Consider the following 27,528-nt stretch of genomic DNA (forward strand, 5'->3'; position numbering starts at 1 on the left):
TTTTATTTAGGATTTTTGCATTGATGTTTTTAACTGAGATTGACCTATTGCTTTCCTTATTTGTACTGTCTACTTCTAAAATATAGCTTTAGACTGAACTTATAAAAATACATTCAGGAGCTTTTGTTCTTTTTCTGTTTTTTTGGTGTTAATTTTGGTAACATTTTTCTAGGAGATTTTCCATTTCATCTGTTTTTAGTTTTACTGCTTTAAAGTAGAGAATCGAATTCTCATGCTTAGAAAAAAAATCTTTAGTTATGGCTCCGTTTCATGCCTAATAGTGTTTATTTGTGCCTTCTTGTGTTTCTCTTCCTCATTCTTGTGGAATATCTACCTATTTTATTAGTCTTTTTAAAGAATCCACATTTGTTTTGTCCTTATGTGTATTGTGTCTTTGTTTTTATTTTATTGATTTGTTATTATCTTTATTATTGCCTTCCTACTACTTTAGCATTATCCATTTGTGGAAAAAGAATTTTCTCCTATTGTCTTTGAGTTTACTTTATTGCTTAATTTTTTATTTTCTTAATCTAAAATTTTTCTTGTTTTCTGATGTTGCATTTAATGCTAAACATTCCTTCTACTGATATCCAGGGTTTTAATTATTGTTCAGTTCCAAGTATTTTGTTACTTTAATTTTGATTTTATTTAATAATTTAACAGCATGTTTTTGAAATTTCAAGATGTACTGGAGTTTGGGGCCTGTGGTTGTGTTATGGATTTCAACTTTTATTGTATTTTGGTTGATGAGTGTGGTCTGAATGTTAGCACTTCTTTGAAATTTGTTGAGACTTGCTCTGTGGCGTAGAACCTGGTTAATTTTTGTAAGCATTTATGTTTATTCTTTATTGTGTGGAGGGTTTCTTCATATCCATTCAGTGAAGTTAGTAATATGCATTATTTACATTTGTCCTATTTTTTTAGTTTGGTCTATTGATTTCATAGAGATATGTGCTAAAATCTCTCACTATAATTTTGAACTTGTTACCTTCATAGAATTAAATCAGTTTTGCTGTATATATTTGACATGGTGTGATTAGGTATATGGAAGGATTGCTCGTGTAAGCCGTGATCTTCTTTATCCCCCCAAATGCTTTTGGCTATTTTAAAGTCTCTTTTTATCCTATTGAGTCATTCAATTAAAATAAATATTTATTGAGCATTTATTATTTGTAGGAACACTTATTATTTGAATACATTTTTTCATGTTTATCCTTCCTGTGACTTGTTTTAGCCTACTCTCTTATAAACAGCTGGAGTTTTACAAAATTCAGTCTGAGGATTTCTGCCTTTTAATGGATTAGTTTAAGCCATTTACATTTATTATGATAAGTCATATATTTGGAATTCATGAGGAATCCGAATGTTTTCCATCTGCCGTGCTTCTTCTTTACTTATTTTTTCTTCCTATCCTGTCTTCTGTTAGATTACTTGAGTTTTCCTGTTGATTTTGCTTCCTCTTCCCTATGCCCACTCCTTGCTTCTTGTGTGGCACTAGGCTCCCCAGCCATAGCCACGCCCAGGGCCCAACCCCAGGTGGATATGTTTCACAAAGACCAGGGCAAAAGACAGAACCTACCTAGGAGCTATTTCCCCAGGAAGATTTCTGAGTCAGATGAAATTTTGAAGGAAACAGCTCTCAAGAAGCCAACCTGAGCTATCTGAAGGCTCTGCTGGACATCTTGGTGCCTATCCAGTCCAGAAGACGGAGAAGGAGGAATGGAAGAAACAGCAGGAGAAGGAGGATAGGGATGAAAAGACAAAAGGGGAAGATGAAGGCAAAGGTCCTCCCAGTGGCCCAGTGAATGGCAAGGAGAGGCTTGAAGTCCTCCTGCAAGGGCCTGAAGCTGGGGACCACGGATGTCACTGAGCAGTCCACAGGGTCACCACCTGGTTGCAGCTGCAGATACCTCAGACTGAAGATGGGAAAAGTTTTGAAGAAGGTGTTTGAGCTGATGAACACCCTTCACACCAAGCTGGAAGGCTTCCACAGGGAAATAGAGTACCAGGACCCCACTGATGATCAGTGGAGACCCACAGAGCTTGTGCTGTGTTATATGATGTCATCCTGAAGAACTTCAAGAAGCTCAGGAAGCCCAGGGGAGAATCAAAGGAAATGATGTATTGAGACTCTCCTCTCATTTTGTGATGGGCCCAGTAGAGACCTCCTTGCCTCTTACTGGAGACTCCACACCTCCCCTACCTTTCTCTTGTTGAAGTTTCTCCTTCATCTTGCCTCCCAAGCACAAAAATATAGTCATACTGTTAAGACAATGATGACTGTTTCCCTCTTGATTTGTAATGTATATGTTTTGTTCTGCATCTCAGCTGTTACCCTTAAACCTTAAAAATTATATCTGTGTTCACAGAGTCTAAAATTAAAGTGTTATCTGTATCTCTTTGCTTCCCAGACAATGTAATACAGATTACTTAGAACACTTTAACCCAGCTTTTCTCTCTCTCTCATATTCTGTTATGACACCGTCAGCTATTTTATTATCATCTATCATTTTGTTTCTGTTTTTGTCCACATACAATTATTTTTTTACAAATCTACTTTTTAAAATTTATCAAAATAGATGTCATTTTATTCACATTGTGGGTAAGACTATGAAATCCAGAACCAGACTGCCTTAATCTGAATCCCAATCTAATTATAAATCACTTAGAATGGTGCCTGGTACACAGTACAGAGTGAGCCCTCAATAACTGTTATTGATGTCGTTTCTTAGATTGCATTCCCCCTTTCTCAGTTCAAATTCCTTCTTACTGAAGTACATCTTTGAGTAGTTATTTCATGGATTTGGGGATATGAAACTATCTCTGTCAGTGTCTATCTGAAAATATCTTTAATTCACCCTTAGTCTTGAACAGTAATTTTCTAGGTATAGAATTCTACAGAAATATTTTCCCTCAGCATTTGAAAATATTATTTCATTGTCTTCCGATATCTGCTATTGATGAGGTGCAGTCAGCGTCAGTCTGTCTTTTGTTTAGAAGTTTTTTTTTCTTTTTTCGTGAAAAAAAAGATCTTTGTTTTTCTTTTTGTTCCTGTCTTTGATGATCTGCAGTTTCACCACAGTCCTGTGTGGGATTCAGTATATCTCTTGAATCTAAGGATTCTTGATATTCATTGATTCTGAAAAATACTGTCGTAATCTCTGAATATTATTCCTCCCAGCTATCTTTATTATCTTTTTCTCAGTCCTCTGTTATAGGTTATTAGATCTTGTCCTTCTCTTCTTCATGTCTGCTAACCTGTGTTTTCATATTTCCCACATCTCTACTTTTCTGTGGTCTGTTTCTTTTCAGTCTCCCCCTACCCTTTCCATTCCTGTCCTCTTAAGGTATATAAGGTTAACATCTGGTCTGCCTCCTTCCACATGTCTCTCCAAGCTCATATATAAACACACAAAAATCCAATAATACCTTGTGCATTACTTTACAACTTACTGTCTCTCTCTTTTTTTTTTTTTTTACTGTCTCTCTTAATAGTACATTAAGGATATCTTCCAGATAAGTAATACAAATTTAACTAATTTTTTAAAAAAATAGCTAAGTAAGTTCTATGGTATGGCTATACTACAATTTATTCAGCTCTTCCACTATTGATGAACATTTAGGTTATTTTCAGTTTTATGTTGACACAAACATTGTAGATAAAAACGTCCTCACACATATTTACTTATGCGCTGGTTCCTTAATTTCTATGGGAACAACTTCTACCCCATCCTACTTCCCCTAACCCCCACTTCCCAAAGAACATCACTGTCTCTATTTTTCTTCTGGCATTTCTAAATAATGTCTATGCTGTGATCTTTTATCAATTTTACTCGTGATGTCTTAACTTCCTATTATAGTAAATACAGATTTAGCTCTCTTACATAACCGTATCCGCTGCTTTTCCAACCCCTTTCTCTCAATATAATTATATTGCAATATTGGGTTAAATCAGTTGTTAGTGTTTTCACTCTTTGGCCTATGGAAATAGTGTTAACAGTTAAACTTTTTTATTTTTATGAAGTTAATGTCTGCCTTTTAAAAAAATTTTCATTGGAGTATAGTTGATTTACAATGTTGTGTTAGTTTCAGGTATACAGCAAAGTGAATCAGTTATACATATACAGACATCCACTCTTTTTTTAGATGCTATTCCCATATAGGCCATTACAGAGTATGGAGTAGAGTTCCCTGTGCTATACAGCAGGTTCTTATTAGTTATCTATTTTATATATAGTAGTGTGTCTATGTCAATCCCAATCTCCCAATTTCTCCCTCCCCGCTTATCCCCTGGTAACCACAAGTTTGTTTTCTACATCTGTAACTCTACTTGTGTTTTGTAACTAAGTTCATTTGTACCCTTTTTTAGATCACATATAAGTGATATCATATGTTAATATCTGTCTTGTTTTTTTTTTCTTAATTTCCTTAGTGTTCTTTGTCCTTGTAGGGAAAGATGTTCCCCCTATATCTTGCACAGTCTCCCTGTACACGTTTCCACAAGGCCGATCACATCAGAAATCCATGAGTTCTTCTTTTCTCGGTAACATCCCTTTTTTTCTGGACTTTTCTTCAGGCCTGTTGCACAGCTGTCGTGCTGGGATTTCTCTTCCTTGTTATTCTAGAACTTTCCTTGACCTTTCTTCTGAGCTGAATCCCCTTTCATGATCTGCTCCATTGAGGAAGCACATCCTCCAGCAGGATCGGAATTACAGCCTGGTGCCCTGGCGGTGGCCCTCACTCTCTGTCTCTCTTGATCCACTGGTCCAGTCCTCTCCCTTTACGACATCACCCTCTTCTTTAGTCCTGTGTTGGATCACATAAATTTCCTCCTTTTCCACTTACACATTTTTGTGGCTCCCAATCTATAAGCAGCCTTTCCAGAATGGACCCAAGAGAGATAGATTCACACTTCGAATGTCCAAAATGTCTTTATTTTATCTTCTCACTGGAAGGCTTGTCCGTCTGGTACAAAGGATACTAGGTCAAAACTAAATTTTCTTCCAAAGGGTGAAGCCATTGCCCTATTGTATGCTGCCTCTCAGTGTTGCTGCTAGAAGGCTAAAACTGTTCTTATTCTTGATGCTTTGTACCTGACCTTCTTTTTCCTTTCTCCTGGGACCTTGTGGAATCTTTTCTTTCCCCCAGTTGTCTAAATTTCACAATGACTTTCCTATGTGGGAGTCTGTTTACATCTATTGTACTGGGCAATCAGTGTGTTCTTTCAGTCTATTGAATGTGCTTCTGTTAGCTTCTGTCTTTCTTTCCAGAACTCCTATTATGTGGGTGTTGTACTTTCTAGACCAGTCCTCTAATTTCCTGCTATTTTTCTCTCCTGTTTTCCGTCTCTTTATCGTTTGCTCTCTTTTGGGGCAATTTCTTCAACTTCAATTTCCAACCTGTCTATTGGGTTTGCAGTTCTGTTATTGTTTTAAATTTCCTCTTTTCATCTATAAATAGTTGGGTTTTTTTTAAGCATTCTGTTCTGTTTTCATGTGTGTGACATTCTCTCAGCATTCTGAAAAAAAAATTATTCTCTTTTGAAATTTTCTTCTCCATTCATGGCCTCTATTTCCTCCGTGTTGCCTTTTTCTATTTGTTTTGAACTCTGTCTTCCCTATAGAGGCTTTCCTTGCATGTCTGGTAATCCTTGAGTGTCTGGTCATGTTTAAGAGTGAAGAACTAACAAGTTTATTGGAAGCTCTCAGGATGTGCAGGGCTTGTTGACTTTGAGCATTATCATAGAATAACATGATAATGCCATTCTTTGGGGAACTCCTAATGTCAACCCCTAAAGTCTCCTACTGAAGAACCTACAGAGATGGTGAGATTCTCCAGGGAACACCCTTCCAAACTCTCCCACGGAGGGTGAAGCTCTGCCTGTTCCAGTGCTGAGAGCTGAGGTGAGGAATCAGACTGGAGAGGTCAGCATTCAATATACATATTTTCTGCTTTGTTTGATGCGTGGCATCTCCCAATCCAGGAATCCTGTCTCCAGAGACCATACCTCCAGTTTTACCCATTGGGGTAGAGGCTGATGCCCAGAAGGGTGGAGAAGAAGAAGGGATCTGGGGGTCTAGGGATATAACTGGTTCTTAAACGGCTTTCACCCCATCTCCTCATTTTAGTCACTCCTCCCTTCCCCTCCCTTCCCATTTCCAAAGGTAACTAGTGCCTTCTGTTCCTGGACCTTCTGAGCATCTGCTACTTGGTTCCTAACTTTCCTTATTCCTAGTTTAGGATTCTGCCTTTTTTGTTCTGCTAGTTCTGTTACCACTTGTCCAGCTGTTTTCCATCTTCCAAAATCTTATTGCTGTTATCCCTTCACTTGTTCTTCTTGTCCTTCTGGGTTTATGTCTTTTAAATGGTCACTTTCTCTAGTTTTAGTGAGGTTTCAGAGAGACCAGTGTTAGGTATGGTGTGTTCAGTTCTCTGTTTTTACTTGGAAGTCTTATGTTACATTTTGGTTGATTTCCTCAAATCTCTTTTTCCAGTTCACTAATTCTATATTTGTGTCACTCTACAGTCTAACTTTTCCACTGAGTAATTTTTAGTTCTATTTTGTTCTTTTTCAGGTCTGCTATTTTCTTTTTTTATTTACTCCTATTATTTCATTATGGTTTTTAGTCTTTTATCACTTTAATAATTTTAAGAAATCTTATTTTGTAGTCTGTTTCAGATTGTAGTATTTTTCCAGTTCTTAGGTTTTACCTTAAAAAAAATTCTCTTTATGACTGTCCCTCATGGTAGTGAATTCCCGTGTGTGTGTGTGTGTGTGTGTGTGTGTGTGTGTGTGTGTGTGTGTTGTCAAGTTCACGTTCATAGAGATTTCTCTTCTGTGGGAATCTTGTAAGTCCTGAGTTGTGAAATCGGCCCTATGTAGTGGTCACGTATTTGTTTATTCTGGCGATCAAAGGCATTTTGATGGTCCTGGAATTGTGTTTATATTCATTGCTCGTCCTACCCCCCCACGTGGAGATAATGTAAATTCTGATCCTACAACCGAATGTGGTTCGTCTTTAGGGTTTTGATTTCTCAGGGGCTCCCTAAGCTCTGGATATAAGGCAACTGTCTGCCCTTCACCTTGAGGCCAGCAGGCAGTGGTTTGGTCCCTTTTTCATGGACGGGTGCCTTTAAGATTTATGAAAAGGGCTCCGTCCTGCCTCCCTCCCTCCACCTTATGCAGGACCAAGGCCACGTCTCTTCATGGGCTTTAGAATCTAATCACTATCCCCAGATCCCCAGGGACATTTGTGGAGGTCTGAAACTCCCTTGGACCCCGTGGAGTCAACCATCTGTGAAAGCTCTGGCTTCAGTTTTTCTCCATTCCCGGAGCCTATGCTTTTCTCCCTTTCTTCTTTCCTTCTAGGCACAGCATTGTGCTTTTTCTTGAGAATTTTGTATCTCTGTAGTGGAAAGGAACCCATAGGATCAGCCCAGAGTTTGCCATTTTGCTGGAAATAGCTCAACATCCACTATCGAGCTAAATCTAGAATAAGTAAATAGATTCATTAAGCTAAACTAAAACCTGGAATTGACTAAAGGGCCAGAGATTGAAAGGTTCTTAGAGATCACTTCATCCAACCCTAGCATTTTATTTAAGGAAACTGAGGCTCAAAACTGATGAAACCACTTGCCCACAGACACATGGCCAGTTAGTGAAAAAGCTGAGGGTAGAAGTCAAGGTGGCCACTTTTTTCCAGCAGCCAGCACTCGTCTGCTTGCAAGACGCCCCAGTCTGATGATGGCTGTGCCTTAAATCATGGTGAGACTTTGGGAAGGACACATAGGCCATTTGTGTTGGTTTTGTCATTTAAAAATTTTCTGGACTGTAAAGTAATAGAGCTTATAGAATCACTGAAGTGATTTATTCCTCTCCCAATTTTGTTTTTTTTTCCAAAGAAAAATACCTTTTTCCCTCTCCTTTCTTCCTTTTTTTTTTTTTTTTCCTTTTTAGGACCCAGTTCAGGTTCCATCATCTCCCAGAAACCTTCCCTGCATCCCATCGAGGGTTTTTTCCCTTCTCTGACTCCTTTTGAAATTGTCATTTGAACCATGTCATTGGCACCAGATTACAAATCTGTCTGACCCTGTTTAATTATCGAATGTGTATGTGCTTTGTCTCCTCAACTAAATCGTAAGTGCTAGTTTGCAGAAGCCATGCTTATGTATCTTTACCATTTCCCAAAGTGATTTTCGTGATTAATTGATGAGGAAACAACTTAGAGGAAATATGTTCCCTGAGATAGAGCCTGGGTTTGGTGTCAGGAAGCCTGGATTCTGCCCCTTTTCTTGGCGTCAGCTCCCTGGTGAATTTGAGCAAACCGTCTTACCTTGTATGGACAGGCCGCTGTGGTCTGACAGTACACTCGTAGATAGAGTGGTCATATAATTTATCATTCAAATGGGGACAGTTATGAGGGTGAAGGGGGAGGCACTATTAATAATTTTGCAGGGACAACAGGTGTAAACCGGGACTCTTCCTGACAAGCAGGGACATATGGTCACCTTATGTCATAGATCACCTTGAGCTCTTCAGAAAACTTTGCACAGCTGCTATCAAAATACCAGTCATCAAATAAAAAAATTATCATCCCTTCCAAGAGCTTTCCTCCACCAGCATGACTTCGCAGGTAAGAGAATGTTTAGTTTTCCCAGACGTTCATGTTTTCTCAGCTAATTTCCTGGCCTTAAGTGCTTGTTATAACTGAAGTTAAAGTAAATGATGGGTTTGAGAATTAGTACTGCTAACAGACAAATGCCTTTATTTTCCATATCAACCCATTCTCTGTCCTGGAAAAAAAGAACAGCCCCGATTTTGAGAGCTCTGAGCCTTGTTTTCTTGGGTACTTTTGAAACATAGCATCTTACCTCTAGTACATCCAGTGATAGAGGGAAGGGTTATGAATGGCTGTTGACCCTCAAGACTGGAAATGCCTTCATATAATGGTGTATTCGGTGGCTTCGCATAATAGGTGAGGTAGGTCTTTAAAAAGACACATTACAAGCACCATGGCTCACTAGCTGGCTTGCTCCTGCCAGAGTGTTCTGTATACAGTAGGTACTTCATAAGTGTTTGTTAGCTTGAAATTCCGAGGAACACTTGGAAGACAGTGGTGGCTAGTAAACTCACTTCCCAGCGCTGGTAACTCCATTCCTGCTTGTGCTGAGGGAGTGCTGTTGTGGTTGGGCCATGGTGTTGGAATGCAAAGACAAACAGATACTATCTCTTTCCTCCAGGATTTTATATCTAGAGGCAGCCTTGGAGCTGTAAACAACTAAGTCTAAGAAAGTTCAGGAGAAAGAACAATCAGTTTTGACCTGGGGTAGTCAGGTGGCCTGTGAGCTAGGTTTGAAAAGTAGGATTTTACCCGAGGACAGAGTTGGGTGAAGGCCATTTCACAGAGCGGGAATGGCACAAACAAAAACCCGTAAGAGTCCAATTGCTTGGCATGTGTGGAGAATCAGAAGAAGTCCTGTGTGTCTGGAAGATACGTGTTGATAGTTGGGATGTCCTTTAATGTCAGACTAGGGAACTCGGGTTATATCATGCAGACAACGGGAATTACATAAAGGTTTGGATTCGAGCAGTGATATCAAGCAACTCGTGTTAGAATGATAACCTGGATGCAGGGAGACCACTAATGAAGAGGCTTTGGTGTTCAGGAGAGATATCAAGGCAGGGGAGTAAAAAAAGAGGAGCCAGACAGGAGATAGAGAATTGGCAGCTGGTGGGATGTAGGGTTGACGAGGAAAGAAGAACCAACCAGGACACCAAGGGACTGAGAAGATGGTGACCCGGGACAAGACTGTGGAAGGCTGGAGCAGAGCAGAGCTGGGCGGGGAGGGTGCTCCTGATTTCTAGGGAGGTTTGTGAGGAGATGTCGTGAAATAGTACATGAAGAAACCTTGAAAGGGGCTCTGCATGAAATAAATGTTGGATAAACACTACATTGAAAGAAGGAGGGAAGGAAGGAAAGGAAGGAAGGAAGTTCTTCCTCTCTCTGCTCTGTGGGATATTTAGGGCTTTAGGAGATCCAATGGGAATCATGCACTGGGGCTCTTCCCATTAAAAAAAACTTGCCAATTATTTCATGTTAATTGAGCGTACAAACCAGGAGGGCACTCAGATAGAATGAAAGACCCGAATTGGTTGGTATCAGACTGAGGAGAGGTGGGCTTTGAGCCAGACTTGGAGGAAGAGAGGGCTGTGGGGCGATGAATAGCCACACTGAGACCCAGGGAGGAGCCGCCGAGAAGGCAGGAAGGCGGCTGCCTTATGGAGAACGGGAAGGATGCCCGTTACCATCAGAGGTGGTCGCAGGCGGAGAAGCGCCCTGGCTCAGCGATGGGCAGCAGCGGGCGGCGTCTTCCGGGGGGGCGGGGCGGCTGGGCTCTGGCTTACTTTCTGACGAGCCCACCCCGAAACTCTATCGGGAGGACCCTGGTTCTCTGTGACAACCTGTCCTGTCCCTCCCCAGTTTTTTCTGACCATTTGGAAAAACAGCAGAGCAATCCTCTGTGTGATTAGAAACCAAGTCACATCGACTTTTCCTCTTGAACCATTTCAGGATAACCCTCCATAAATCCTTTTATGGGAAGTGCTGGCCGGTACTTCGTCTTACAAAATGCCTTTTGGTTTCTTTGCCTCGGTCTTGGATATTGGGTAAACATTTTAGTTTCATGATTACGTGGTGATTAGATAGCAGTGTCTGAATTGGCATTACTAAAATCGTTTGCCTTCGGTTATATTACGTCTGCTTCAGGAATGCCAGAAAAACATACACATGGCTTAGTTAGTAAACTACCTCCATTGGAACATCTGAGAGAGAGAAGGCACAAAATCCGGCAGTTGGCACGATGTCTCCTCTTGACTCAGAGACTCTTGAAGCTGGGAAGTCCTTTGGAAGCCTTCGACTACCACCTTCTCAAACACGGTGCCGCCCATCCTCTTCCTGAATACTTCGAATGAAGGGGAGTTCTCAGAATGTGCCAACTTTTAGAAAAAAGCAAACCACAATTGGATAAAAAATTTTAAATTAATTTCTCCTAACACTGGTCAGAAACTTTTTAAGTTGGCTATAGTATAAAATGAATGCAAGCCAGAAGTTACCTGGGAATATTTTTATGTGATCTACAACATTCCAGTGTTTGTTGGATGCAGTGCTTGTCGTTGACTTGTCTTTTTGGGGTGGAGGAAAGCTTTTTACATCACCGTATCACAGAATTTCTCCTTATCGCCTATGGTTTCTACCACTTTGGTCTTTTCCCTTGGGTATTGTATCTTTCTTTGACGTGGCTTGCAAGATGTGGCTGCATTTAGGGACGTGATATTCACAATGGGTTGGTCTCTCTGTACAATTACAGTTCTCTGTAATTTTGGATTAAATCAGCCGACTGACATCTGGCTGTGTTTTTGCGGGCATCCGTATAAACTTGACAAAGGGCCGCTGAGATTAGCAGTTCTTCTTCAGCAGTGTTTCACTTATTCATCCCTTTATTTAGAAAACATCTGAGGCCCACTATGTACCTTTCCATTTCCACCATTTCCTCTTAATTGGGGGCCATTATCAACTCTCACTGATACTGCTCCTTCATAAATGGCTTTTAATCTCTGTCTTTGGGGACTGCTGCATGATATCCTAAAACATCACTCATCATTAATCATTAAGTGACCCTTCCCACTTAAAAACTTTCATGGCATAATTTTTTAAATAGTACATTTTTTTTGTTCTGATTACAAAAGCAAGATATGGTTTTTTGCAGAAAATCCGGAAAATAGAGAAAAGCAAAAAGTAGAAAAAATATCACTCATAATCTACCACCAAAACAGCAGCCTGTTGTTACTATGTTGGTACACGGCCTATAAGTTGTTCTTTTGTCTTTCCTGTTACAGAGAGCCTTCCCAGTCTGGTCCCAGCTTGACGCTGCAGCCTTCTCTCTCTAGTGGCTTCCTCTCTGTGGACCTGTATTGCCTTGCATGCGACTTTTCATATTTCTCTCTCAATGAATTCTTCTGATTCTATAAACAATACAGGTGATTGTAAATATTTTTCAAAATATATATAAGGAGTAAAGTAAAAATTATATTTAAAAACATCTCAACACCCTGAAATAGAAACCTTTGACATTTTGCAGACTATCTCATCATCTTCTGTTTATAGACGTGTGCCTGAGCACACACACATGATTTCCTATAAATGAGATCGTGGCATCCATGTGGTTTTTATGGTTGCTACCTTCTTTCATTTTCACTTATTTCTTTCCTCCCACTCCCTTCCTTCTTTCCACCCTAATCCCTCTCCCCCATGTTGCCAGTGTTATCAACCTTGTGTGTCATCATTCTGTGCCTCACTCCACTTCACTCATATAATTATATCAGACATTTAGGTAGATAGATAGATAGGCACAGAAACATGTGATTTTGGTCATTACCTTATAAAAATCAGATCATATCATATGTCCCTCTCTGCATCTTGTTTTCTTCTCACTTCACAGGATACATTGTTGAAATTCCTCCCTTCTTTCTTTTTCATGACTGCATACTATTCCTTAGTTGACCATGGCATAACCTATTGAATGATTTTACTCCAAACAGTGCTGTGGTCATACGGGCATGAGATGACTTTATCAATGATGGTATTTTTGAATTTGGATAGATATTTCCAGATTGCTTGCTAAATGGTATAGCAATTTCTGTTTCCACCAGCAGTGTGTGAAGTACCTTTCTTTTGCATCCTTCCATGTGGCTGTGACAGTGTCACCACCAAGGAGCAGTGCCCCTAAATTGCCAGGAAGGATGGGGGGACAGGGTCCCTTTGAAGTCCCAAACTTCAAGAAAAACATGGGGCCACAATAAGACCATCACAGTAATATACATAAGAGAATTCATTAAGAGGAGATTATGGTTTTCTAGAATTGGGTTATGGGGAAGAAATATTTATGGAAATGAATCTTATGGCCTGAAGTGTTATTTTATGTTTAGGATGATTTTTTTTTTAACCTGACAGCATTTGGTTAGCATGGAAGCTAGAAATTTCCCTCTTGGTTTTAATTTTTTCTTTACAGTTTTTGGCAGAATTCAAAAGGTGAAACACATCACACACAACTTCTGAACCTTTGCGTTCAAAATACGCAGATGGGGGACTTCCCTGGCAGTCCAGTGGTTAAGACTTCACCTTCCAGTGCAGGGGGTGCAGGTTTGATCCCTGGTCTGGCAGCTAGGATCCCACATGCCTTGGGGCCAGAAAACCAAAACATAAAACAGAAGCAATATTATAACAAATTCAATAAAGACTTTAAAATGGTCCACATCCAAATGATCTTAAAAAATAAAAAAACGCACATGGATGTATGGCAAGATGGGATCTGAGTAAGAGTTCCCGTAACATGGTTTACATTTCCAATGCTTTAAAAATAACCATCCACGTGGTGTTAGAAGTCCGCAAGCAGTGGGTGGGTTGGATCCTACAGGCCATCTCCTGAGCTGGGCTGTTTGCTGTACCTGCTGTCCTCCAAGATGGCAGCTCAAGCCCTCTCTTCCCTCCCCACTGCCTGTCTTCCTCTAAGTCTGGACTGTCTGGTGCTTTCTCCTCTTATCCTGGATGTCAAGGTCTGCCACCACTTCTGTCGTCCTTCTTGCCTTTCTTCTTCTTTTCCCTTCTGTCCGTCTCACTTTCCCGCAAAGAGGCTTGGCGTTGGCAGCCCATGCCTGCCGTTGAGATGGCGCTTTGAGGCCAGCAAGCCCCCCCCCATATCATTTTTGATATAACCTCAAGGTCTGTGTTAGCTGTCTCCATCCCTAATTTTTCTGTTGATAGGCTCTCCATCTGACAGAAAGGTTTCTCCCAGCCCCCGCCACACTTTAATTTTTTATCTAACATCATTTTGGGACCTTGAGTCCCTGAGAGCCTGAGGCTTCCCTGTACTTGGAGGTAGAAATAGATTCTGTCTCCTAGAGAATTCTGACCGGCCTGTTCTGCAAAAGAATGTTGGCTCTTGGTGTCATGGGGTTATTAGAGTTGCCTGGAGAACAAACGAGGTGATCTAGAATCCAGTCCCATCGTTCTTCAGTATGGTCTCAGTGTCAGGGAAAGTCTTGAGTAGATTCTGGTTTTAACGTTTTAATTCTGAATTTACTCATCTTCGTGGATTAGGCAGAGCCTAAACCTTATTTTGATAGTGTGTGTGTGTGTGTGTGTGTGTTTGTGTGAGTGTGTGTGTGAGTGTGTTTGTGTGAGAGTGTGTGTGTGTGAGTGTGACTGTGTGAGAGTGTGTGTTTGTGTAAGTGTGTGTGTGAGTGTGTTTGTGTGAGAGTGTGAGTGTGAGTGTGTTTGTGTGTGTGTGTGTGTGTGTGTGTGGTTTAATACGTACAGCTTGCTGAACGCAGTAGGTCTGTGGTTTATCTTTTACTGAGAACTGCTTCCCCCCCGCCGCTTTTCTAAGAAAATGCTAGTTTCCTAAACTAAAGTCTTTCTTTTGAGTTTGTTAGCGGTGAGGGGTGTTGTGTGAGGCCCTGTCGGTGATACTAAGATCAAACAATCCCCCAATTCAGGTGACTTTAACACAAGTCATATTGACTGAAATAGTATTGAGCATGTGATGCTGGTGTGTGACATTTGAATATTTGTCAAGAAAAGCACCCAAGTCACTACCACTGGCTCCAAGAGTAAGTGATTTGCCTGTTTTACTGTTTTTACATACATTTTTATTTGAGAATCTGAAACCAACCTTTATCGTTTGGGGAGGGAAAGTAACATATTCAGTCAGCATGAATCTGTTTACCTGCTTTTCCCTTTCACTATGTGTAAGAATTCAGGTCACTTAGTCTTAATCAAGAGGAATGTATAAATTAAGGGACATGTATCTTAACAAGTTTGAATTTTCTGTATGTTCTTTCTGTCTCCCACTCCCCCTTCCTGCAATTCCTTTCCACACTTTTTCATCCTTTTTGTAAAGGTAGTGACCTATATTTGATAAGGCTTGGAATTCAGACCTGAGATACCTGGGTCCCAGTTGTGGCTTGTGGCTACTTATCACGATGAGACTCACTGTCTAGCCTTGGTTTTCTAATCTCTAAAATGGGACACCCTAATTAATGTGCCCATTGAAAGCATCATAACTTCCTTCCCTTTCCTCCGTTCCGTTGGAGAAACTCAGAATTTTCAAAACTATTAAATTCAGTATTTTTAGGGCCACTTAGAAGTTTCCTGTAACAACAGAGAGCAACTAGAAATGCAGTGTTCTACTCTCATAGTCATTAAAATCCCCCGCCCCCAGAGCAAACTGGTTACATTTCTGATAAAACTTGTGCAAGGACCAGGAGAATCAGAGATGGCCTGTCCCCTGATTTTCATGATGTAAGAGCTTCCCTCTGGTGCCTCGTAGAAGGGCCTTTGCTTGGCGTGGCTCTGCTGTGTTGTCAAGGGCGTCCTTAGCCAAGGAGAGCCAGAGATTGCAGCTAAGTTAGAGTAACGCCAAGGGTCGTGATATTTCACATACAGGAGAAAAAGACTATGGAGAAAAGACTAGGAGAAAAAGACTAAGCAACATCTCTTATTGTCAGGTGCCGATTTCACTGTATGTGTCTGAAGGACTAAAATCAGGCCCCACTCCCTAAAATGTAGACAGTAAGGGGTTACCAAAACTACAGTGTTCCACCAAAGAGAATTTTAGCGAAGGATTAAGGTGACCACTTAAAAAGTAGAGTTGGCTTAAAACTGGAAATAAAGGATGCCACCCACAGAGACTCCCGTGGGCTCAGAAAACCAGAAGAGGAAGGTTTGGGTGGGGAGAACGGGAGCAGCCACTCAGGAGGAAGTTTTCTGAGGCTCTGGAAGGATGCAGAGGAAGCAGCCCACAACGGGACGGCAGACACGCTGAGGACAGAGCAACGCTTGAGCCTTGGGGCGAGGTGGAGAGAGGTAAAGAGAAGGGCCGGAGATTCAGAACTGGGTCAAGGAACAATCAGATCACGAGTGAGGATGGAGCTCGTGGGTTACAAGGAGTGACAGGCAAGGGCCTAGCCTTCAAAGTCGGGCTCAGCACGAAGCAACTGGATTCATTCAGAGGAGTCCTGCAGAAGTGAGTGGCAAGAAATAAGAACCCGCCACCCGGTCTGAGTGGCAGGGAAAAAAATGAACTGAGGAAAGCAGAAGGCTTCAGGGCAAGATAAGCTCGTTCCGAGACATATGACTGAACTGAAGCCCAGATAAAATATTACCTGTTAATCCAGTATCTTTCATTAGTTAGAAGTTCAATTTCTTTGTGTCTCATTCACAGAAGAGCAACATGCATTTAGGGGAACACATTTGCTCCCGGTGCTGCTGGAAAGTCCTTGCTGATGAGAATGTTACAAACTAAGGAAGTTTTAACCAAACACACTAGGAAAGTGTAACACAGGAATGAAATTTGAAGCCAACGATAAGCTAATGAAGACTCAATGCTAATTTTGCATTCACTATTTTGTAAAAAATGAAAGACTGTTCTTCCTGGGGCCTGAGTCCACACTGCATCCCTCCCCTACCACCAAGGTTATAACCAGGGGGTGAGCCCTGAGGCCTCCATGAAGGACCTTCTGTACACTCACATCTGTCCTCTGTTCAATAGTCCAGACCCTTCCAGGGCTCCCGAGCCTTCCAGAACCTTCCAGAATCTTCCCCATCTCCCCTTCACTGTCCACAAGTGTACTTAGGGCATCCAAATGGTGGAAAAAATTGCCTTTAACTCTGCTGCTCCTTTAGGACTACAGTCATCTCTCCTCCCCATGTTTTTAAGCTTCTTAAAAGCTGGATCATCCATCTCTAACCCCAGTCCCCCACCCCCTGCTCCCCCTTCCCAGCACCCCTCCCACCTCTCTCCAGTGGGTCTTCTGTTTCCATCGCTCTCCTGAAACAGCTGTCTTACAAGGGGATTACCAATTTCTGAGGACATCCAGAGCCAGGCTGCTTCACTTTTCTGCCGTACTTGGAACCCCAGGAAACATCCCTCTTGAAACACTAGACTTTCTTGCTTCTATTGCACAAGCCTCATTCTTCCTCCCATCTTGCCGAGCAGCCCATCTGACCAGCGCCTCAGCCTTTCTCCTCCTACTTGGGTAAATCCCGGCGTGGGGCCTGGTGTAGGCCTTCTGCTCTCTCCCTGTCTCAGATTGCGTCTCCTCCCGCCCAGCCTTTCTGCTTGTGTGCAGATGGTTCCAAAACCCCCACCTCCCGACCTGACAGTCCTCCCGTTTCCGTCCCATATTTCCGACTCTCTGCTGGTCACGTCCACTGGATGATCCATCAGCACTTCCAACTCAGCTCTGCCTCTTCCGCCCCGAAACTGCCCCCTCGCCCTGACGTTGCCAGTCTCTGGTCACGGGGGCACCTCGTCCTGGTCCCACGTCTCAGCCAGGTTTGGTTCCACCTTCTCTCTTTCTCCCACACCCAAACCCTCTCACCTCATTTCCTCCACTTCCAACTCTGTCCTCATGGTGTTGCTAGCTGTGAAATCCAGGCTACTAATTTCTTACTTGATCTGTATAAGCAGAACAGTTCTAGGTCAAGTGAACGTAAGTCAAACTTGAATCATAAAAACCGAAAGTCATGGCCCCTCAGTCAATTCCCAGACTTGGGCCAGTTTACAGCCCCAGGGCTCCTTGAATGAAGGGGAGGCTGGTTCCCCTTGAGGAAGCACCCTGCTACACTGCCCCAAATTTATACTCTTAATCTTTCTCCCAGCTTTCCCCAAAGGGACCTATAGCCTTTCACCAGGGTGACGGCGTATTGGGGAAAAGGAAACACTAGACCTTTTGAGGACTGCTGGGCATGGGCACTGAACTGACACTAATTCCAGGAGACCCAAAGCCACCCGACTCTGGGCCACCAGTGAGACCAGGGGCTTATGGAATCAGGGGATCCCTGCAGTTTTAGCTCTGATGCCATTCCCACAGCACTTTGTGTCCCCTCCCTCTCCTGGGTGGCCCCCAGGCACCACTGGGACCTTCCTGTTCCCTGGCTCAAATCTTCCGCTGGTGCCCAGTTCTCTGGAAGAGGCCAGCCTTCCTCAGCTTGATCATTGAAGGCTCTCCACGAAGAATCCCCCTCTCTCCCAGCCTTCATGGCTGCAAGTCCTCAACCCAATACCCTTCCCTGCATCCCCTCCATCCTGGCGTACAGTCCTCCAAACACTGTGCACCTCCCTTCTTGCTTTGCTCTTACACTGTTGCCTACACCTGGAATTTCTTTTCGGCTCCCATCTCTGGATTTGTGTGGTGCCTGTTTTTAGCACAAATATACCATGCCCCCTTTAAAACCTTTTTGATCCACTTTCACTCGTAACAACCAGGGAAATGAGCTAAAAAGTGTGGATGGATTAATTCACCAGTGTTGGGGACGGAAGGAGTCCTTCTACGAGTGGGTAGTTAACAACCTTCATAAACAAAAGATTGCCTTGTTTGTACCTGTTCTTCGGAGTCAGCATTTCTTAAATCTGCTCAAGGTGAAAGGGTGTGCTTTGTGTTTTAAAAAAAAAAATCATATGGGAAGCGCGGAAATAAGAAATGTTCACTTTGTTTAATGCGTGAGTCTATTCCACGACAGGTGGCTTCTCGACTTGCACAAATAAAACAGAATTGGTCGGGTGAAACCTATCAGCAGAGCAGACAGGATAACGGCCAGGTGGCAGGCCCAGGAGCAGATGGGGAATATTTACTTAGGTCTTCAGTTCTTCTTGTTAAGAGTCCCTCTAATTAAGTACCTTCCCTGGATGTGAAATCAACTCCAGCATCTTTGAATACTTGTCTTTTTTTTTTAAAGGTAATTCCCAGGCCAGTTTTTCTCTTTTCAAAGTCAAGGTTAGAGTAACCAGCGTCTGTGGAATCCATGCAAGCCTGAACATCCCAAGTTTCCTTTCAGACTTTTATTCGATGTTACCGGATCTCATCGTCAAAACTGAAACAGCACAGAAATTAAACTGAAAATATTATAAATCCCAGGAATTTTTTTTTTTTTTTTGATGCCAGGTAAGGCAGCGCCACCCTGGGGAGTCTGTGCAGACTTTATGGTGAAGGCAGGACCTCCCGGTGATGGACTCAACTCACCCAGCGCTCTGGGGGACCAGGCAGCCTGGAACCCTTGGTGTGGCCTTGGGTTTTCAGAAAATCATGTAATTCTCCACGCAGCATTAGCCCTTGACCGTCTTTCAGTTATTCTTCTTGGACTGATGTGACTTGGATCCGTTGCTGGTTTTCTTCCCGCTTCTCTGACCACCGCATTTCCCTTTCCCTCTCCAAACAGTTATGAAGCATTCATAGAGCACCGAAGAGGGGCGGGGGGGGGGGGGGGGGGGGGAAGAACCACGCCCACTTGCAGGGACGTCTACAAGGATGGATGAGATCGGCCCCGCCTCCGCCTCTGCTTCTTCCGTCCTAACGCTGAGCATGCGGAGTGATCCCCGAGCCCGTCCCTTTTTCTCCTTTCTTGTGCCTTCGCTCCTCCACAAAGGCTTTTATTCTCATGGCTTCCATCATAAAACTATATCCCCAGTCCGAATGTCTCATCTGAAGTTGAGTATTCTATTTCCTCTTGTTTTCTCCAAAATTCATTGGGTCCTCAGGACAGCCCACTCCCCATGAGCGCTCTCTGCCTCTGTCAGGAGTGGCATAGGTTTCCTTTTTTTTCCAGACCTGAAATCTGGGAAGCATCCTCCGTCATACATTTCTCCTCTGCACCCAGGAATCAGCGTTCAGGCTTCCTCTGACCCGCTCGTGGATTCTTTCCTCTTTTGCCATTTCCACTGCCTCCGTTCTACCTGGTCCTGATGGCCGCACAGCTGCCTGACCCATCAGTGAGCTCTGCACATCCAAGCCAACATTCCTTTCTTTAAATGCCATCTTATCAGTGTTCCTCTTGTTAAGTGGCAGAGATGATGTCTTACTCTTTTCTGTCTCTGACAGCATCTAACTCACCTCCTTGCACACAGCAGGCACATAAGCAACACTTGTTGATCTCTTGTGGCAAAAGCATAGCTGCCTTTTAGTCAGCCTCAGCTTTCCGACCTTCTTTACCTTGTGCAACGTCCAAAGGATGATCCCCGCAGTGACAGAGTCCCCAGTGTCGTAGCTGTGGGGGAAATGCAACATGGCAGACAACAGTGGAATGGATCCACAAGTTGGGAGATGAAATCAGAGAGAGCAATTCAGGAATTGGAATTATTTGATATGAGAGAAACAGAGATGGCGAGAACTTACAGGGGGAAGATTTTGGTGCCCTGGCTCTCTTGAGACAGTGGTATACACACCAATTATGCGTGTCCTTTACTACTCAGCCCTGGACTGTCTGCCTTGTATTGCCCGTGTTATTCTTATCTTGGCTTGTGTTAGAAGAGCACAGACAGAGCGCCAGGGTCACCACGGGATGCTGTTGGAGGGCACAGTCCAGGATGTCCGGGGGTTGGGATGGCCGTGACGAGCACATCTGGAGGGGGAGATGTGGACACAGGGATGGAGGTGAGGTGACCCAGACCTCCTCCTCCAAGAGGTTAAGCTTTCATCAGGTCAGACCCAGAGACAGCAAACCGTAACAGAAGAGGCAGAGGGGAGGGGACAGGAGGAAAGTTACAGGTTCAAAGTAAGTGCCGATTTCCAGGGAGGATTGTCAAGCCCCGAAACGAGTTACAGAGGAAGCCGTGGCCTCCTCTTTCCTGGAAATGCTAGAGTCGGAACAGACAACCTCTTCACAGTGGCCTGAGCAGCGACTTCTCCGGAGGCCTGAGGATGGGGCAGAGGACCTTCTGGCTCCGCGTTCCCGCAGCCCGCTTATCTGGATCGCTTGGTTGGCTTTGCAGAGTTAGTTGGCTGCAGGCTGCTGCTTACTCAACCACAGAAGTGAAATTTGTTGCTGATGAGAAATAATAAAAGATCTTTCTTTTTCTAGACTTCCTCTATGGGTGTTGTTGTTTTCTTTCTAAATGCGGGAGTTTCTTTTGCTTTTCTTCCTTTCGTGGCATTCAAATTTAGCTTTTGTGTATACCCTGCCCAGTAGTTCAGAGTAAGTTGATGAGAGAAGCCAACCCAAAATATGATGGACGCTCACCATCTTCTTCAAAGATGGTGTGGAGTGTGTGTATGGATGGGAGAAGTTAGGCTGAAGATGTTCGAGAACTCACCAGCATTAACAACGGAGACCTTTGGTGATGTCAGAAATGTTACCTATTTCTTTGACTCAACAACCATTTGTGGAGCACTTACTCTGTGCCCTGCACGATGCTTGCCAGTTTCAGAAGAAACAAAAATGCATGAGACCTGATCCCTACTCCCAAGGCACTTACAACGTAGCAGGAAAGATAAACTGTGTTAACAAATCACCTTATGTATCACAAAGAGAGGATGATTCTGGTTCAAAGGAACGCTGTTGTAAGGGATGACATCATGGTGGAATTATAATAATCAATTTGAAATTCTACTTTTTCAACCTTTGTCATTTCTATCTTGGATTAGTCTGATTTTTTACCTTTTTAAAAAATTTATTTATTTTTTTATTTATTTTTGGCTGCATTGGGTCTTCGTTGCTGCCCGCAGGCTTTCTCTAGTTGGGGCGAGCGGGGGCTACTCTTCGTTGTGGTGCGCGGGCTTCCCATTGCGGTGGCTTCTCTTGTTGTGCAGCACGGGCTCTAGGGGCACGGGCTTCAGTAGTTGTGGCATGCGGGGTCAGTAGTTGTGGCGCACGGGCTTAGTTGCTTTGCGGCATGTGGGATCTTCCCCCACCAGGGCTCGAACCCGTGTCCCCTGCGTTGGCAGGCAGATTCTTAACCACTGCACCACCAGGGAAGTCCCTGATTTTTTACTTTTTAAAAAATATTATTTCTGACTAGGTAATAGATTCGCATGGTTCGTGTACTGAAACAGTCTAGAAACATTTTCATTGATGAGTTTCACTCCCACCGAGTCCCCATCTACCCCAGTTCACTACCTCCTAACTCCCTTGACACAGGTAGTTATGTATGTTAATTTCTTGAGTACATATCCAGTGTCTCTTCATGCAAAATAAGTATATATACATTTGTATTTAAATTTTTCCTTTTTCCTACATAAAAGGCAGCCTTGTTCGTCACTTGGCCTGTTAATTTATCTCTGTATCTTGGAGACTGTAGCGTGTCAGTGCATCCTTTTTCTTTCTTCATGGGTAGGCTACCACCTTCACAGTATGGCACTGTTTGGGGAATATCATGGTGGAATTCATTATCTATCACCACATGACAAGCTACTCCAGAACTTAGTGGCTTAAATTAAAACAATGGTTTTATTTATTCACAATTCTTTGGTGGGCTAGTTGGACTGAGTGGTTTTTCTTGTGGTTTTTCGTGGATTTACTCATACGGATGAGGTCATCTGGGAGTTTGGCTGGGCCTAGATGCTCCAGGACGGCTTCACCCACATGTCGGTGGTAGATTCCACCACCGGCTGGATTAGGTGTCTCCAGGAGACTAGCCCAGGCTTCTTCCCATGGTGACTGGATTCCAAAAGCAGAGAGGGATCATGCCCCAGTAAAAAAAGGGCTTATGAAGACTCTGCTTGCGGCACGTTTGCTAATGTTCCACTACCTAAGCAGGTCACAGGCCCAGCCCAGCATCAGTGTGGCAGGATCTACCCAAGGGAGTGAACACCAGGAAGAGGGATTTGTTGGAGGTCATTATGTAACTGTCTTCTCCACATGTTTAATTAACCACCCCTAGTGATGGGCACTTGGTTATTTCCAATCGTTTGGTACTACAGGTAATGCCTTAACAGGTAACGTTGTTCATCGGTCAGTTCATGTGTGAGCAGGATACATTACCAGAGTGTTGCTGTGGCAAAGGGTAAATGCTTTTTTAATCGTCTATCTATTCTATTTCTGTGGTGTTACTTCTCTGGTTATTTTAAACTTGTATTCTTCTGTCACTTGTGTAGGAGCTCTGAAAATGTGAAGAGTTCAGATAGGAAATACGTATAAACTGAATTAATTAGAAACTCTTTCCTAAAATAAGAAAAAGGACAAAAGCTAGACTACATATCAAATAATTTTGAATAGAGTAACATGTATTTGAATGAATGTGTCTATTATTATAATACCGCTTTACATTTCTGTTGTGTTTACAGTATAGAAACGGTTTGCTTATAGTGTCTCAGTTCAAACAATTCTATGAGTTGAAAGTATAATTGGCCCCTACATATATATCAATATTATCATGTGTGTGTAGGTATAACATACATATATATTTATCTTTCTTTTCTTTTTTAAGACTCAGAGAAGTTACATGACTTGCCCCAGTAGCAGGTTATAGCCAGGCTATGTATCCAGCCCTGTGACAAGAAACTCGACCTCTTCCCATGACCTACCTCTCTTTCTGTAGGGACTTGTGTCATGTCTTAGCTTAGCCTCAAATGACATTCATTTGCTCCACTTGTTGATTGATGCCACGTTAATGCATCCCAGTCACATGCGGTGTCTTCTCAGGGGGCTCTTTTTTAAAAGTTAGAAATAGGTCATTTCTAAGCTCTGAATACTTGGGAAACATCCCTCAAGTTTTCTCTTGTTTTGCATGTGACATCGTGAAGTTGAGAGCTGCGTTTCCTGATCTGAGTCACTAGTAACTCTTGAAAGAGGAATTCTTTTTAAGCTCATGTGCTTGCTTTCAGCCTTCAGGAAAGAGGAGGGAGTTATTTTTAAATAAAACCTTGTCTTGGCCCTCCTGCAGCAGACATGGAAAGTAGACTGTTGAGGTTTTTTTTTTTTTTTTTCATTCACACTCAGACGTTTTCATAGGGGCTTGGTCACGGCAAAGTGGGCCCCACGTACAAACCACCCACTTCCCTGCAGCTTGATTGATGAGCAAAGCTGTTCTGCCCAAGGGCAGCCTGTTTGCCGGAGCCTGGATGATGACAGGTCCGACATGCACAGATTTTAACCCAGGTATCTCGTCCCGGGGCTTCAGGCTGTGGGCCAGGACGTTTGTTCTTGAGGCAGGAGAGAGGAGGAAGGATCCACGTCGGGGAGCAGGGCAAGCTGATCGGATCAGGAGCCACCCCACATTCCCGAAATTCCCGAAAACATGGCAGCTCAGGCCGAGGTCATCGTTGTCGAGAGAACTCCTGCTGGTGCCGGGTGCCAGGAAAAAACCTGCGGAACTGTGATATGCAGGTGAGTGGAAGGATGCTTAGGCCAAGCCTGTGCAAATAGGAGGGGCCCTGTCTGACTAAGACTCTCTGCACATCAAAGAGAGGCATACACTTAAAGGAAGAAAGAAATTGGATCCCAAGTCAACGGAACCTATGACGGAAGTTTGGAAATACAGCCAAGCAATGACACTGTAAACAGGATGCGTCGGGACCGTGTCTTTGCACGTTTGCCTCCTCGTTGCGTCCACCAGAGTGTCTGTTATAGAGTAGACTCCACGTACGTGTGGAATCCCCAAATGCTAAAGTTCAAAGTAACCTTGGAAACCATCTTGCCCAGGCTCCCCATTTTAGAGACGAGTAAACTGAGGCGCACGAAGGTTTAGGTAAACGGCCTGGGGTTGCTTGCCTGGTAGAGCCAGGTCTTCTAAATCTTAGTAAAGTTGCAGATTGTGCTGCCAACGTTCTAACGAAAGTTAAGGGAAGGAACGAGTAAATTAATTTCCTTTTAAAAGAAACTTACTTAAAAGTTACAGATGCATTCAAGTCACATAGAATGATTCACTTAATTTACTCAAACGTCTCTTGACCGTAGAGATCACTCCAGCAGGTACATCCTGTCGGGGGTGGTGGGAAAAGGGGGGTTTATAGGGATGAATTGGTTAGTGTCTTTTTTTTTTTTTTTCTTTTTATATTGGAGCATAGTTGATTAATAATGTTGTGTTAGTTTCAGGTGTACAGCAAAGTGATTCAGTTATACATATACACGTATCTATTCTTTTTCCAATTCTTTTCCCATTTAGGTTACTACAGAATATTGAGCAGAGTTCCCTGTGCTATACACAGGGAAGTAGGTCCTTGCTGGTTATCTATTTTAAATATAGCAATGTGTACATGTCAATCCCAAACTCCCAGTCTATCCCTCCCCCCTACCGTTTCCACCTGGTAACCATAAGTTTGTTCTCTATGTCTGTGAGTCTATTTCTGTTTTGTAAATAAGTTCAGTTGTATTATGTTTTGTAGATTCCACATATAAGTGACATCATATGCTATTTGTCTTTCTCTGACTTACTTCACTTAGTATGATAATCTCCAGGTCCATCCGTGTTGCTGCAAATGGCATTATTTCATTCTTTTAATGGTTGAATAATATTGCATCGTATATATGTACCACATCTTCTTTATCCATTCATCTGTCAGTGGACAGTTAGGTTGCTCCTATGTCTTCGCTATTGTATATAGCACTGCAGTGAACACTGGGGTGTGTGTATCCTTTCGAACCATGTTTTTCTCCAGATCCCACTCCTGGGCATATATCCGGTTAGTGTCTTTTGAAAGATCTTCAGGAATCTGGCTTTCAAGACATTTTGACCATCTTGTAGAAAGTCTTACATGTCAGTGTTAGATGAAACAAGTGGACTTTCCTTAGAGTGATTTGTTATCCGCTCGAGGTGCAGATAGCCTGGTGGGGAAGATTCAGCCCGAAGCTGGGCATTGTCTTTGTGCCCTGTGGTGAACTGGATATCCGCGCAGCGGAGGAGCAGAAGTCTTTAAGCAAGAGGCCCCGATCTTGCGCTTGATTCCTCTGCAGTGCGGCAGGCTCACTGCCCGATTCAGGCAGAAGGTGCCTGACTTGTCCCAAACCCCTGCTCCATGGGGCCTAGGGCTCAGCGGATTCAGACTTTCAGGCGAACGCCACCCCTTCCTTCAAAGCTTGGGTTTTCTTCCATCACGTGGTGCACTGTCAATTTTCTATCCTCTTTTGCTCTTGACTGTCTGAGACGGCAGGGAGAAACTTTCGCAAGTGCCTTTACAGAGGCATCTGCCCGAATCTGTTGTCATGAATAAATTCTGACACCTGACAAAAGAGTGACGAGACTAACTTTCCTCTACGAGGGGGAAGGGGTAAGTCGTTAGCCCCCTTTTTTGGCTGTAAATCAGGTGTTGTTCTGCCAGCCATTGCGAACATGTTACAAGTCCATTTATCAATACCTACAGCACTGCCTCATATTTGGTTTCCTGTGTCGTAAAGAAAAACCTGCAGATTACTGAAAGGAGGGATTCCAACGAAATGTGAGTTCTACTTCGCTAGATTTGGGGTGAGAGGCTGTGTAACTCTAAGAATACCGGTAGTGGTATCTATCTACGTTCTAAGAATTAGGGAGGCAAGGTTTGTGCCGAATTAAATCACCCTGTCTTATCTGTGAGGCTTCCTGCAGAACGAAGGCAAAAATAAACCCAAACAAACAAAACAGGAACATGTTTGAAAACAGTGAGGTGTGTGCTTCCCGAGCAGTAAAGATCTTGAAACGGTCCTTGAAACTTTCCTTGCAGACCTGCTTGCTTGCTTGAAAGATGCTTTTTTGTGGCGGGAGGGTGTTGTTTTGTTGTTACTGTTTTGGTTTTGGTTCTTACTACCATATTTACCCCGTGTGTGGTTGCAGATGTCAGGGTTTTCTTGATAAAAAGGGGAGGGGAGATAAGATGCCACCGCCCGCAGCACGGCGTAGGTGGGATGAGCCCAGCTAGCCGTGTGTGTGTGTATGCGTCTATCTGTATGTATGTCTGTGTGTGTCTGTATGCGTCTCTGTCTTGGTGTGTATGTGTGTCCATGTGTCTCTGTGAGTCTCTGTGTATGTCTGTGTTTGTGTGTATATGTATGTCTGTGTGCTTCTCTGTGTGTCTGTGTGTTTGTGTGTTCATGTGCCTGTCTGTGTGTGTCTGTGTATACCTCTGTGTGTGTCTCTGTGTGTTTGTGTGCCCGTGTGCCTGTCTGTGTGTGTTTGTGTATCCGTGTGTCTGTCTGTGTGTCTCTGAATGTTTGTGTGTCCGCCTGTCTGTGTGTGTCTGTGTGTGTTTGTGTGTCCATGTGTGTCTGTGTGTGTTGGCGCGGACGCAGGTACCTAGGATTTTCAGGCTAAACCTTCCTCAGCATCACTGTTCTCTTTTCCTCTAACGGAAACTACTTCACTTTGTTGTGAAAGCAAACACAGTGACTTTCTTACAAAATAAAGACCAAATAATCTGAAACGCTCAAATAAAATCTACCTTATGACCCAATATTAAAAACATAGACATTTTCCATGGAGAAATTCCCACCCCAGGCTGAGGAAGACAGGCCAGTTTAGCTTGAGTTTCTTGCTTGTTTGTGTTTCTTTTCCACCCCCTGCCCCCATTTGCCAATGAGAGATGCTGTCTCACCGACTACACATCCCACCTTTCCATATCTGCCCGGTAATGAATGGCTTTCATTTGAACTTAAAACATGAGGTGGCGATGGGAGAAGGGTGAGGATGAGAGCTTGGACATGACATTATCTCGTGGAAGCTTTCCTCCCTGCCTCCCCCTCTCTCCATCGCTGTTCCTGTCGTTACCCTGGCTTCCCAGACGTGAGC

General features: G+C 43.2%; 1 protein-coding gene and 1 pseudogene across 1 annotated transcript in view; both read left to right on the top strand.

The window, feature by feature from the left end:
• BCL2 (BCL2 apoptosis regulator) overlaps positions 1–27,528 on the top strand; it is a 182,214-nt gene that overhangs the window by 85,265 nt on the left and 69,421 nt on the right. The window lies entirely within an intron of this gene.
• On the top strand, positions 476–2,568 carry LOC117200759 (proteasome activator complex subunit 1-like; annotated as a pseudogene).

The sequence above is a fragment of the Orcinus orca genome, chromosome 15 (assembly GCF_937001465.1).
Source record: "Orcinus orca chromosome 15, mOrcOrc1.1, whole genome shotgun sequence".
Taxonomy (NCBI): Eukaryota; Metazoa; Chordata; class Mammalia; order Artiodactyla; family Delphinidae; genus Orcinus; species Orcinus orca.